This window comes from Helianthus annuus, chromosome 10 (genome assembly GCF_002127325.2).
Source record: "Helianthus annuus cultivar XRQ/B chromosome 10, HanXRQr2.0-SUNRISE, whole genome shotgun sequence".
Classification (NCBI taxonomy): Eukaryota; Viridiplantae; Streptophyta; class Magnoliopsida; order Asterales; family Asteraceae; genus Helianthus; species Helianthus annuus.
The window spans coordinates 13,425,804-13,441,133 of NC_035442.2; the positions used below are offsets into that span (position 1 = coordinate 13,425,804).

A 15,330-nucleotide genomic window follows, 5' to 3' on the forward strand; every position below is an offset into this window, starting at 1 on the left:
TTATGGATTTACTTTTAGATCATCTTTTAATATGTAATCATGCATTTTTTTATTAACTTTGGAGTTGATGTTGCAATTTATGAAATTATAGAGTTAGCTAGTTAACCCGGTTGAACCGCTCGGTACAACCTGGTTCAACCGGTTGAACCATTTTTTAGCCTAATCCGGTTTGATTTAAATACCGGTTTTTAAAACATTGGCTCCAGATTCAAAATTTAAACAACAGACGTATAAAAAGGGTAATCTCTGTTTCTCTATGATTTATCAACTCTCAACTCTCTCTCTAAAATTCACTTTCGTCTCTATCTATCTTCTTCAATCCCATTTCACAAACCCTAACCCTCAATCGATCTAGACATTTCAAAACCCTCAATCGGATCCATCAAACTCAACTTATCAAACAACAAGTAAGTTCACTCATCCTTTTACGGTTGTCTGATAAATTCAAAACCCCCTTTCTCACACTTCAGGTACAGTTTGTTTGATTGTAAATTCATGAATTGTAGTTGATTATTGACTTGATTGTTTGTTTGATAGAATTTGATTTGAAGTTATGTTGTTCTTGATTGTTGTTTTGTTAGGTTTTCTTTCTAGGGTTTAAGGTGCAGTTTGAAATTCAATTGGAGATTCTTTTACGGCTGTCTGATGAATAAGAAGAAGATACCTGAATCAAAATTCAAAAACCCTCTTTCTCACACTTCCGGTACAGTTGATTAGTGAGTTACTGCTTTTACAAATCCATTTCAGTTTTGTTGAGTGATTAGTGCGATATCAATTACTAGCAGTTTCACCAAAAACAATAGGCTTCTCTGACCCAGAAAGATCCGCAATCAGAAACTTTATGGCGGATTGATATTTGTCGGATATAGCAGTGGTCCCTCTTTTAGTAATACTTCTAGTGTTCGAAAGCCAGGTTAAAATATATGACTCAGCAATCTTTGATATGGTGTGGATGAAACTCTGTTTGTAATTTGAGTCTACATTTTGTAGAATTTAGTGTAAGAAAGTATTTTACCGATGCTTGTGAAATAAAGTTTGAAGGCTTTAGGTGGACTAGGTTTGCTCTATCATGGTGGAAAATTTCTTCTTAGGCGTGTTTTTGAGGTATGAAAATCCGTTATACTTTCAAGAAAATGAAGCTTAATTTTAGTAAATTATATTCATATGTTTCAGGTTGTTGCAGAAACAAGAAGCTCGGAAGCTTTTGTAGCGCTCTGTTTATTGACAGCTCCTGGAACATTACTTATAACTCAGAAATTAGGCTTTAGCGACACGGTCTGATATATTTGTTTCTACTTATCAGTATATTTTCATTCTTCAGGTCTTTGCTAATTCAATACGATTTTTATGCAGCTTGGAGTCTTTTTAGCTGGGACTTTGTTGGCTAAAAGAAATTTCAGTACCTAGATTGAAGCTGACATAAGGCCTTTTAGGTAGCAGAAGAATCCATTATTCAGTATATCTGATTGGAGTCTTTTTAGCTGGGACTTTGTTGGCTAAAACAATTTTTATGCAGCTTGGAGTCTTTTTAGCTGTGACTTTTTGGAGTCTTCAAAGAAGAGAAAAATGACCTCAGTTCAACCAAACGTTCCAAACCTATTGGCAGAGCATATCAAACATGAAATCGTTCCAAACCTGAAGGGTTGCAAACGCATATGCGGGACATGGTGGAGGTGTTGCTGAGCTGGCAAAGCAGCAACAAGAATCATTTCAAAGCGAAGGTTTGTTCAACTCATTTACCGTGTATTACAAGCATTTTGTTTTCTCCAAGTGAAAACTAATTATTATCGGAATAACCACCTACAGGTGAAGCAGCTCCTAGAAATGCTTGTAAAAAATGCGGCCTTGATGTTGTTAAGTACGCAATGCCTGAAGAACATATGAAGCTGCTCACAAATATACGAAAGGTTTGTTGTTTACGGTTCAATATATATATTTTTGTTAGTTTAAACTGAATAATATCAGTAACCAGTTACTTTTGGAGTGCAAATAAATGAACGAAAAGAGTGAAAACATTTCGCTAACACTGAGGAAACCAAATCTCGTCTAACGAAAGCAACTACCTCAAGGTTCTGTTCGCTTTCGCTTTAACGCATCTGTCACACCCCCAAAATCCACACGCGGAGTACCACCGCTTGGGAGCGTGACATGACCAGGATCAAGCCATCAATCATATCAAACATAGCATTTAATAATAATAAAAGTCATTAAAGTAATTCATCATGATATGATTGATGTTTCAAAACCAAGCATTGTTTAAGTAGCGGAAGCATTGTTGTAAACCCAAGTTAAAAATACTGAAATGTCATGAGTGTCTAACAAAGTAATACGATCCTTATCCACAACGACCGGCTCCTCTTTGTGCAAGCTCCATGTACCTAACGATCTGCAAGGCATGTAACAGAATGATCAACAAACTAGTTGAGCGAGTTCACAGTAAGTAAGTGCGTAACAGTAAGTAACGGGTGGCTCTACTGGGCCGATAGTAAGTTGTATAGGTGGGGGCTTCCCACGTTATATGACCACTAGACTATTCGTATCAACTACTCGTATCATCCCTGTTCTTCTTCCGAGAACAGTAGCGCGTATGGGGTGTACGTAGGTTTTACGCACGTATCCTTCACAACCGAGGATAGGAGACGCGGGGGTGTACATGGGTTTCACGTACGTATCCTTTGTACCGAGGATAGAAGTAAGTAATGCGTACACGTAGGTTTTACGTGCGTGCCTGACATCCGAGGCAGTAATTGGCATATGACCACGTAGGTGTTATCCTAACCTACGGAACCGTCCTGACATCCGAGGATCATGGTAGGTGATAGTCTAGGAAAAGCATATGTACGTTCTTAGTCAATTGTAACCTTTATCCCATTCCCACGACCCGGGAATCCCATGCCTTAGTAGGAGTGTGAACTCACCTGGGTTTGCTCGGCAGACAATAAAACGCTCAGGTATACAAGTAAGGGATCAACCACGTCCTATCATGGTTACTTATGCAAGTTAGGTTCGTACTCAACTATTGCACGTATAAGCTACACGTATGTATACACATATAATCATGGCAAGAATCACATATTTCATAGCAGTCCAATAACAATCAGTTAAACAGAATCCAAGTGTTCGGCCCAATTCAGTTGGGCCTGAAATAGTAAAAGTCCAACAACAGTATGGTCCGTCTCAAGTCGCAACGAGGAGATCCCGAGTCGCAACGGGACTTGTAACGGTGATGTTCTCGAGTCGCATTCGGAGCTGGTCTCGAGTTGTTAAGGTCCGGTTACGAGTCGCAACGGGACTCGCAACCGTGGTTTCGGTTCGTCATGGTCCGGTTACGAGTCGCAACGGGACTCGCAACCATGGTTTCGGCTTGTGCTGCTGGGTGTGAGGTTCCGAGTCGCAACGGGACTCGCAAACTCGGTCTCGTGTTGTGCTGTTTGTGGTCTCGAGTCGAGACTGTGGATCCCGACTCGCAATCCCGGTCGAGACAAGCAAAGCGTAACAGTTTCCATGATTATTCATAACAAACATCCGTAAATTCAGCAAACATAATCAGTAGTTTCAGAAATAGATCAAATCAGTTACAATTCCAAATTCAACCACGTTCAAACTGTTCATGTAATATTCAAGAACACATCTCTACATTCATACGGATTTCCTAAATACCACATATGCATTCAGCCGATTTTTATATAATCGTTTGGTTTTAATCAGGCAACCAATTTAACACACATCGAATCCGATTAAGCTAGATCATGCAGTCAAGAATCATATAAACATATCCGATTAAACATAACAGCCGATTCATCATATATCCGATTCATAAGCAATAATCATGTAACAATAATCCCTAAATCATGCAAATCCGATTACTAACAACAACATATAAACACGTAACCAAAAGTTTGATACTAACCGAGATGTAAAACAAAAGACGGATCCGAGAACTTCAAAGGTGTGATCTCCGGTTCCGAGAGAGAGAGAGAGCTTGTGTGTGTGTTGCTTTGTGGTTGCAAAGATTGTAAAAACTAAAACCCTAAGATGTGCATGTGTATATATACGTAGAGTAGGTGTGGGCCGAAACCCCACATGGGTCTCGAGTCCACCATGTTGACCGAGTGGGTTGTTTTTGTAATGATTTACTAATCGGCCCAAATAGTAACATATGCAATCACAATAAATCACGTAACATGTAACATTCAATCAATCAATATAATCACGTAATCACACTAGTTCAATGGTTACACGTAATGTACGAGACGGTAAAGTACGAGTTGTCACATTATCCCCAACTAAATAGAAATTTCGTCCCGAAATTTGGTATGCACTCACTGAGGAAGCTAGGTAAGTTATAGCGTTCACTGGTTTTCCTGGGGTGTCACATCCTCCCCCTGTTGATCTGGAATTTCGTCCCGAAATTCCGAAGTAGTAGCTTCAGCCTCAGTAGTGGTTGCATTGGTTCCGAATAACTGGGGGTACTTTTCTGTCATCCTGTCTTCGCGTTCCCAGGTGTACTCTGGGCCACGTTTGGAGTTCCAACGAACTCGAACAAGAGGGATTCTCTTGTGTTTGAGGACCTTCACATCCCGGTCCGTGATTTCTACTGGCTCCTCGACGAACTGTAACCGCTCGTCGATAGTGAGTTCCTTAAAAGGAATAATGAGGTTTTCATCTGATAAGCACTTCTTTAGGTTTGACACGTGAAAAACATTGTGAACTGCACCGAGTTCAGCTGGTAGGTTCAACTTGTAGGCTACCTTGCCAATCTTTTCTAAGATTTCGAATGGTCCGACGTACCGCGGATTCAGTTTGCCCCTTTTTCCAAAACGTACCACACCCTTCCAGGGTGAAACTTTGAGTAAAACCCGGTCCCCGACTTGAAATTCCAAAGGCTTTCTACGCTTGTCCGCGTAGGCTTTCTGACGGTCGCGTGCTGCCGCCATGCGTTGTCGTATCTGTGCTATCTTTTCTGTGGCGTCCACTACAATCTCTGGACCCGTAATTTGACTATCCCCCACCTCTGCCCAACAGAGAGGTGACCGGCATTTACGTCCGTACAATGCCTCGAATGGAGCGGCTTGAATGCTGGTATGGTAACTGTTATTGTACGAAAACTCCACCAATGGGAGGTGCTTTTCCCAGCCGTTGCCGAAATCGATAACGCATGCCCTAAGCATGTCTTCAAGTGTTTGAATCGTTCGCTCAGACTGCCCATCCGTCTGAGGATGATATGCTGTGCTCATGTCTAATCGTGAGCCGAAAGATTTATGCATTGCTTGCCATAGCTCTGACGTGAATCGTGCATCGCGATCCGAAATAATAGAGGTGGGCACTCCGTGCCTCGAAACAACTTCTTTAAGATAGACGTCTGCGAGAGTGGAGAACTTGTCCGTTTCCTTAATCGGCAGGAAGTGTGCAGACTTGGTGAGTCGATCAACTATGACCCATATTGTATCGTTCCCACGCTGGGATCTAGGTAAACCCGTGACGAAATCCATGGAAATTTCTTCCCATTTCCATTGAGGTATCTTAGGCTGCTGAAGCAAGCCAACTGGTTTCTGATATTCAACCTTGACTCTCGCACAGGTCAAACATTTTCCAACGTACGTAGCGATGTGGGCCTTCATGCTAGGCCACCAATAAGTAGTGCTGATGTCGTGGTACATTTTATCCGACCCTGGATGTACCGAATAGCGAGACTTGTGTGCTTCGTCCATCACAAGTTCGCGTAGACCGCCATAAAGTGGGACCCAAATACGCCCCGTTACATAGTAGGCGCCGTCTGCCTTCTGTTCCATCTGTTGTCGTGAGCCGCGTAAGGCTTCAGCCCTGACGTTTTCTGGTTTCAATGCTTCTACCTGAGCATTTTGTATCTGTGCAGGAAGGCTAGACTGTATCGTAAGCTGTAGCGCTCGCACGCGCTTCGGTAAGGTGTCCTTTCGACTTAGAGCGTCAGCCACAACATTGGCTTTGCCTGGATGGTACTTGATGGCACATTCGTAATCGTTAAGTAACTCGACCCATCGTCGTTGACGCATGTTCAAATCCTTCTGCTTAAGGATATGCTCGAGACTCCTGTGATCGGTGTAAATCGTGCACCTGGTACCGTACAGGTAGTGTCGCCATATCTTAAGCGCGAAAACAACAGCTCCCAGCTCTAGATCGTGCGTCGTGTAGTTTCGTTCGTGAACCTTGAGTTGCCGAGAAGCGTAGGCTATCACTTTATCACGTTGCATCAACACACATCCAAGACCCTGGATGGATGCATCACAATATACTACGAAGTCTTCTGTGCCTTCTGGCAATGAGAGAATAGGTGCGCTGCAAAGCCTATCCTTTAGATACTGAAAAGCAGTTTCCTGCGTGTTGCCCCAACGGTAGGTGACACCCTTCTGTGTCAGTAGTGTAAGTGGTTGTGCGATCTTTGAAAAATCTTTGATAAACCGTCTGTAGTAGCCTGCCAAACCCAAGAATTGACGTATTTCTGTCGGTGTACGCGGTGCAGGCCAGTTCCTGATCGAATCCACCTTGGATGGATCGACGTGAATCCCATCCTTGTTTACCACGTGGCCTAAGAAGTGGACTTCACGAAGCCAGAAGTCGCATTTTGAAAGCTTGGCGTACAACTGTTCCTTTCGAAGGAGTTCCAAAATAAGGCGAAGATGCTGCTCGTGCTCCTCCTGACTCTTGGAGTAAATCAGGATGTCGTCGATGAAAACTATGACGAACTTGTCGAGATAGGGTTTGCACACCCTGTTCATAAGATCCATGAATACTGCAGGTGCGTTCGTAAGTCCGAACGGCATAACCAAGAACTCGTAGTGACCATAGCGAGTTCTGAATGCTGTCTTAGAGACGTCCTCCTCGCGGACTCTCAGTTGATGATATCCTGACCGTAGGTCGATCTTGGAATAGTAACACGACCCCTGCAACTGGTCGAATAAGTCGTCTATGCGTGGAAGAGGATAACGGTTCTTCACCGTTACCTTGTTGAGTTCACGGTAGTCGATACACATCCTGAACGTACCGTCTTTCTTTTTCACAAAGAGTACTGGAGCTCCCCAAGGCGAAGAGCTTGGACGAATGAAACCCTTTTCCAAGAGCTCTTGTAGCTGCTTTGACAGTTCCTCCAATTCTGATGGAGCTAGACGATATGGTGCGCGAGCTATGGGTGCTGCTCCCGGAGCGAGCTCGATTTGGAATTCGACCTGACGATGAGGCGGTAAGCCAGATAAATCTTCAGGAAACACCTGAGGGAAGTCACGTACGACTGGTATATCCTCCAATTTCTTTTCCTTTACTGATGCGTCTGAAACAAGAGCCAAAATGGCTGTATGACCTTTACGTAAGCACTTCTGAGCCTTCAAGAATGAGATGATGCCAACCACAGCACCACTCTTGTCGCCTTGGACTTCGAGAGGTTCTTGACCAGAACGTGGAATACGAATGATCTTCTCACTGCATAAGATTTCTGCCTGGTGTTGGGATAACCAATCCATCCCAATCACGACGTCGAAACTTCCCAAAACTATGGGAATGAGATCAATAGAGAAGGCTTGACCAGCTAGGATAAGATTACAACCCTGAACTACGTGCGTGGCTTCTAGACTTTTACCGTTAGCTAACTCTACTACACGTTTGGTGGGTAAAAGTGTTGGTGCACGTTTTAGCAGTTGACACATTTTCACAGACATATAGCTTGTATCCGCACCCGAATCAAATAAGACAGTAACATAAATATTGTCGAGGAGAAACTTACCCATAACAACGTTGGGATCGTTCACTGCGTCGCCACGACCTAGTACGAATGCACGGCCCCTTGCCTCGTTGCCGTTGTTGTTTCCCCCATTGTTGTTGTTGCCATTGCCCTGATTGTTGTTGTTGTTGTTGTTCTGGTTCCTGTTGAGCTGTGGGCAGTGTCTCTTGATGTGGCCTTCAGCACCACAATTGTAGCATCCCTTGCTGCCCTGTTGTTGGTTAGGCTGAGCGTGAGGTTGCTGCTGATTTTGGTTCGCAGGACGAAGGCTTCTACAGTCTTTGGCCTCGTGACCCATCTTGAGGCATCTTTGACAACGACCCTTGGTACACTGGCCGTTGTGGTGCCTGTTGCAGTTGTTGCACTTTGGAAGATTTCCGCGATATCCACCCTGCCTGTGGCTACCTGACGACTGCTGGTTAGGGCTTTGATAGTTGTCAGTCTTTCGCTGCTGATTCTGGGACTGAACCGAAACTGATGCTTTGCTTGAATCCCCCTCCCATTTCCTCTTGTTGTCACTGAGGGTAACGGGAGTAGCTGAAGGAGTGACTGTAGCAGTAGCGCTGACACGCTTAGGCAGTTTATTCTGATCCACTGCCTGATCGGTGATGCGATGAGCGAGACGCTGGATTTCCTGGATGTTGTCGAGGTTAGCCGAGGTAACGTGGCTCTGGATTTCTGGTGCCAACCCCTTGAGATACATCTCGATACGCTTGTATGGAGGGTCTACCATAGTTGGACACAGCACGGCCAGCTCATTCGACCGTTTAGTATACGCTTCAATCTCCGACCCAACCATTTTCAGATTATACAGCTCGTCTTCTAGCTTGTGAATATCTTCACGCGTACAATACTCTCTCTTGATAAGTTCCTTAAAATCGTTCCAGGGTGTGGCGTTAGCAGCTGCCAACCCCAGAATTTGCACCTGCGCGTTCCACCAGGTTAGCGCTATTCCTTCTAAAGTGTCGGTGGCGTATTTCACCCTGCGTGCCTCAGGGCATTCACACATTTCGAATACTGATTCTAGCTTCTCGAACCAGTGGAGGAGTCCAACCGCTCCTTCTGTGCCGCTGAACGTGCCGGGACGGCAGTCCATAAAGTTCTTGAATGTGCAGACAGGCTGCTGCGCGTGTTGACCTGCTTGAGCTGCTGCAACTGCCGCAGCAACTTGGGCTTGAACAAGAGCCTCTAACTGGGCTTGTGTCATGTTAATTCTTCCAGCCATTGATCTTCATGTCAAAGGCGAAATAGGTGAGAAAAGTTCGCGAATAGTGCGATGACAGAAAAGTGTAAGCACGTAAGGGTTCTTAAGCAATAGCAAATAGTGAGCATTGTCGTCTAAGCATACCACGAGCAAAGTTCTAAGTAATTCTAGCAAGTAGGCAATATACATAAACCTTATTACCTAAAATGTCGAGTCTTGCACGTGGAGCGAAGCGTCGTTGTGGATCGTTGAGAGCACTGTTCTGGTTATAGTCTGGTTTTAATAAAAACTTTTTCCTGTATTAAAACCAAGTTCTCTATAACCAATGACTCTGATACCAATCTGTCACACCCCCAAAATCCACACGCGGAGTACCACCGCTTGGGAGCGTGACATGACCAGGATCAAGTCATCAATCATATCAAACATAGCATTTAATAATAATAAAAGTCATTAAAGTAATTCATCATGATATGATTGATGTTTCAAAACCAAGCATTGTTTAAGTAGCGGAAGCATTGTTGTAAACCCAAGTTAAAAATACTGAAATGTCATGAGTGTCTAACAAAGTAATACGATCCTTGTCCACAACGACCGGCTCCTCTTTGTGCAAGCTCCATGTACCTAACGATCTGCAAGGCATGTAACAGAATGATCAACAAACTAGTTGAGCGAGTTCACAGTAAGTAAGTGCGTAACAGTAAGTAACGGGTGGCTCTACTGGGCCGATAGTAAGTTGTATAGGTGGGGGCTTCCCACGTTATATGACCACTAGACTATTCGTATCAACTACTCGTATCATCCCTGTTCTTCTTCCGAGAACAGTAGCGCGTATGGGGTGTACGTAGGTTTTACGCACGTATCCTTCACAACCGAGGATAGGAGACGCGGGGGTGTACATGGGTTTCACGTACGTATCCTTTGTACCGAGGATAGAAGTAAGTAATGCGTACACGTAGGTTTTACGTGCGTGCCTGACATCCGAGGCAGTAATTGGCATATGACCACGTAGGTGTTATCCTAACCTACGGAACCGTCCTGACATCCGAGGATCATGGTAGGTGATAGTCTAGGAAAAGCATATGTACGTTCTTAGTCAATTGTAACCTTTATCCCATTCCCACGACCCGGGAATCCCATGCCTTAGTAGGAGTGTGAACTCACCTGGGTTTGCTCGGCAGACAATAAAACGCTCAGGTATACAAGTAAGGGATCAACCACGTCCTATCATGGTTACTTATGCAAGTTAGGTTCGTACTCAACTATTGCACGTATAAGCTACACGTATGTATACACATATAATCATGGCAAGAATCACATATTTCATAGCAGTCCAATAACAATCAGTTAAACAGAATCCAAGTGTTCGGCCCAATTCAGTTGGGCCTGAAATAGTAAAAGTCCAACAACAGTATGGTCCGTCTCAAGTCGCAACGAGGAGATCCCGAGTCGCAACGGGACTCGTAACGGTGATGTTCTCGAGTCGCATTCGGAGCTGGTCTCGAGTTGTTAAGGTCCGGTTACGAGTCGCAACGGGACTCGCAACCGTGGTTTCGGTTCGTCATGGTCCGGTTACGAGTCGCAACGGGACTCGCAACCATGGTTTCGGCTTGTGCTGCTGGGTGTGAGGTTCCGAGTCGCAACGGGACTCGCAAACTCGGTCTCGTGTTGTGCTGTTTGTGGTCTCGAGTCGAGACTGTGGATCCCGACTCGCAATCCCGGTCGAGACAAGCAAAGCGTAACAGTTTCCATGATTATTCATAACAAACATCCGTAAATTCAGCAAACATAATCAGTAGTTTCAGAAATAGATCAAATCAGTTACAATTCCAAATTCAACCACGTTCAAACTGTTCATGTAATATTCAAGAACACATCTCTACATTCATACGGATTTCCTAAATACCACATATGCATTCAGCCGATTTTTATATAATCGTTTGGTTTTAATCAGGCAACCAATTTAACACACATCGAATCCGATTAAGCTAGATCATGCAGTCAAGAATCATATAAACATATCCGATTAAACATAACAGCCGATTCATCATATATCCGATTCATAAGCAATAATCATGTAACAATAATCCCTAAATCATGCAAATCCGATTACTAACAACAACATATAAACACGTAACCAAAAGTTTGATACTAACCGAGATGTAAAACAAAAGACGGATCCGAGAACTTCAAAGGTGTGATCTCCGGTTCCGAGAGAGAGAGAGAGCTTGTGTGTGTGTTGCTTTGTGGTTGCAAAGATTGTAAAAACTAAAACCCTAAGATGTGCATGTGTATATATACGTAGAGTAGGTGTGGGCCGAAACCCCACATGGGTCTCGAGTCCACCATGTTGACCGAGTGGGTTGTTTTTGTAATGATTTACTAATCGGCCCAAATAGTAACATATGCAATCACAATAAATCACGTAACATGTAACATTCAATCAATCAATATAATCACGTAATCACACTAGTTCAATGGTTACACGTAATGTACGAGACGGTAAAGTACGAGTTGTCACAGCATCTTACAAATACTCGACTACATTATCGTTAATTAATTAAATTATACTTTTGACTCTTGATCAGGTTGAGCAGATGGAATCATACGAAAATATTCTCGGATTTCGGTGATTATGATGAAACTGAAGATATGTTAAACTCCAAAAAGTCTTCGATCAAGTGTGTACTTTGATACAACTATATAAGTATTTATTTATTATACACATATTAAATTTAAATGCATATGTATAATATGCAGGTCGAAGAGAGCAAGGAAGAGGTTGGCAGAAGACAGTTATGAACAACTAGATGATGAACCACTTGACCTGCTTGACCGTGAAAAGACAAGATCGTCCCTTAGATATTCCAACAGTCTGAAAAGGAAGCTACAGGTTGACGATGAGCCAGAGATAGATGCTGATGGAAGACTGATCATTTTCGAGGAGGACACACGTTTCAAACGAGAGGTTACGACTACATTATCGTTAATTAATTAAATTATACTTTTGGCTCTTGATCAGGTTGAGCAGATGGAATCATACGAAAATATTCTCGGATTTCGTTGATGATGATGAAACTGAAGATATGCTCAATTCCAGAAAGTCTTCGATCAAGTGTGTGCTTTGAAACAACTATATAAGTATTTATTTATTATACACATATTAAATTTAAATGTATATGTATAATGTGCAGGTCAAAGAGAGCAAGGAAGAGGTTGGCAGAAGACAGTTATGAACAGCTAGATGATGAACCAGTTGACCTGCTTGAGCGTGAAAAGACAAGATTGTCCCTTAGATCTTCCGACAGTCTGAAAAGGAAGCTACAGGCTGACGATGAGCCAGAGATAGATGCTGATGGAAGACTGATCATTTCCGAGGAGGACACACGTTTCAAACGAGAGGTTACGACGGAAAATGGGTCAGTTTTCCAAGATATAAAACTCGTAGTACGCCAACATGGGCAATTTCTACACCGATCCGCAGTCTGTTAGACAAGTACTGGGAGTATCCTTTACGCACATTATAATAATTCATGTTTATTATGTTTCTTTTATGCATTTCAGTTTTTCTACATTTGTTACAAGTATTTAACTCAAATCTAGATCTCTTAAGAAACAAGACGTTTCTGATGGCGATGTATTAATCCAAACCTCAATAACTTGTTTTCCAAGATATAAAACTCGTATTTTAAAAAGGATTTTAATCATTTCAAATATGTGTCATTGTAAATACTGGAATTGACACTACCGAGAAAGCGTTTGCTCTCATGCCATCATTAAAGATACAATACATACATACGCCTTGCTTTTTTATAGACTTACACTCTTACTTGCTTTACAAGTTATCATGTCTGACAGGCCAAGCAAATCAAGGTAATTGAATCGTTGAGTGCCGCATTAACTGAGATGACGAGCTGACGAACGAGCAGTTATGACTGGAGAAGAGAGCAAGCGGTATTGGTGGTTAGAAGAAATCAACACGCCAAAAGAATCAGAAATGCAGGGAATCAAGTATATGGGACCGCAGATAATTGAAATGAGTACGCTATAGATCCTTTCAGTAAAAGAAGAAGTTTTTTTAGCATGTTTGGTTTCCCCTCTAAAAGGATGGATGTATAGGTGTTGATATAACTGTTTGTCTCTAAAAGCTTTGTTTTTTTCTTTGTTAATGTTAATGCTGCATAAAAGAAAATGAAGCACATCCTTTTAGATTTAAGTGTGTTTGATGAGTTAGGCTTTGATTAAACATTTTTTAAAAAAAAAATATGTACATTGGCTCGCTTGCTATGCTTGAACATCGTTCTATCATGTATCCAGAGCGGCTAATGGTTGTAACTGAAAGAGTGATGCGTAGGTAATGTGGTTTGAAATCTGAACACGAGGATGGTCGTTTTGGTCTCTCATTGTCCGGATAAACAGGTTCATTTGTAAGGGCATTCTATTGAAATAGTTATATTTTTAGTTCTTCTTTAAGAAGTTGATACATATGTAATAAGGATGAAAGTAAAGTACTGAATTTAGTAACTACACATTTGTCATTGTATGATTTTGTATTATTTTTTCAATATGATTTTGTATTTTTTTTTTCATAAATAATGCTCATCAACTTAAAACCATTGTTGTTGATACATCTGTTGATACAGTGGTTGATACATCTGTTGACTTTTGTTAACAGATGGATGAAAACAGATGTTTGAAACCACTGTTGGGTTAAACAGTGTTTTGTGGAGAAAACAGTGGTTTGACTTTGGTCAAGCAGACTTTTGGACCACTAAGAATCATAGTTTTGCAAAAAGTGGTTTGACTTTGGTCAAAAAGACTTTCGTCAAACAAACTTTTTTTAAAAACAGTGATTTGACTTTGGTCAAACAGTGGTTGCATACTAATGTTATATAGTGTTGATAAAAGAAAAAAAAAAGACAATTGGGATTTCTATACACTTATCTATACTTTCTATCAAAATATGTTATGCATGGTTTTCTAAGAAACGACCCGTGTTTGCACACGGGTCTTACTGCTAGTACTATATAATAAAAGAAACCACTTTAGGGACACTTGTCATCATATTAGGCCATCTCTTGTAGATAATTATTATTTTAATTTAATCTCTTCTAATTATTATAGATAACTCTCCTACAAAATATTATTTAATTTAATATCTTATATTATAGATAACCCTCCTACTAAATATTATTAGTTTAATATTTTATGAATAGTTATTATTTAGTTTAATCTCCTACTCATTTATAATATTATTTATTTGAATTAGTTGTATTTGAACGTTTTGTTTAGTTTGGTATCAAATAAATTTTACGAAACTTAAAATAAAATTTACTAATATTATTTATCATTTATACATTTACGGAGTTTTAAATAAAGAGTTAAATTTTTTGAGAATTCGTTAATAAATTTTGCAACAACAAAATAATCTATTTTTATCACGAAAACCAAACTTTGTATTAATATATTAAATATTTTTATTTTCACTATACAAAATTACATTTACTAGACCCATGTAACACATGAGGTTTTTTAAGATATAACTTTTTATTATTTGATATATAAAATTAGATTTATTCAATTCGTACAATACACGGTGTTTTTTAAGGATATATATTTTTTATTATTTAGTACAGAAAATTACATTATTCAAACCGTGTAATGCGCATATTTTTAAAGATGTATTTTTTTTATTGTTTGGTATATAAAATTATATTTATTCAACCTGTGTAATAAATGAGTTTTTTTAAAAACCTATTATTTTATTATTTGCTAAACAATATTACATTCATTCAACCCATGTAATACACGTGTTTTAAAGATATAACTTTTTTAATTGGTATATAAAATGACATTTATTCAACCCGTACAATATGGTTCTTATAGATATAACTTTTTATTATTTAATATATAAAATTATATTTATTCGACCCGTACAATAAATGAGGTTTTAAAGATATATTATTTTATTATTTAGTATATAAAATTATTTATTAAACCCCGTGTAATACACAGGGTTATAACCTATTACTATAATATAATATAATGAAATTGTAAACCAAAACAACTAATTCTCGTATCACTATTAGAAAATTAGGTATCATTGAAACAGATAAGCGACACATCCCACAAAAACTATAAAAACAATTAACAAGTAAAAGATCTATTGGATCATTAGCAAAAAAAATTTAACGGCCAACAGAATCAATCCCGAGCACTCTCAGAACACTCACTGGACCAAACGGAACACTCCGAGAGTAACACAAGTCAACATTTTACAAAAGTACCCCCATTGGATCATTAGCAAAAATTATTAATAACCTTTTACGAAAGTACCCCAATTTAGAATTGCTTTAAACCCCAAATGATTAAGCCG

The 15,330-nt window shown here is 40.5% G+C and overlaps 1 long non-coding RNA gene across 20 annotated transcripts; it reads left to right on the forward strand.

Annotated features, from left to right (window-relative positions):
* Positions 1–251: 251 nt before the first annotated feature.
* Positions 252–13,170, forward strand: LOC110884033. Of its 20 annotated transcripts, none has more exons than XR_004870559.1 (11): positions 252–407; positions 582–703; positions 786–913; positions 991–1,104; positions 1,174–1,275; positions 1,354–1,433; positions 1,517–1,721; positions 1,807–1,907; positions 11,543–11,635; positions 11,715–12,069; positions 12,149–13,170. It is a non-coding gene; the product is annotated as an uncharacterized LOC110884033 (long non-coding RNA). The 20 variants fall into 20 exon arrangements; XR_004870563.1 differs by having other exon boundaries at positions 255–470; positions 582–913; positions 1,184–1,275; positions 12,149–12,450; positions 12,813–13,170; XR_004870556.1 differs by adding an exon at positions 1,973–2,069 and having other exon boundaries at positions 582–1,104.
* Positions 13,171–15,330: the final 2,160 nt, after the last annotated feature.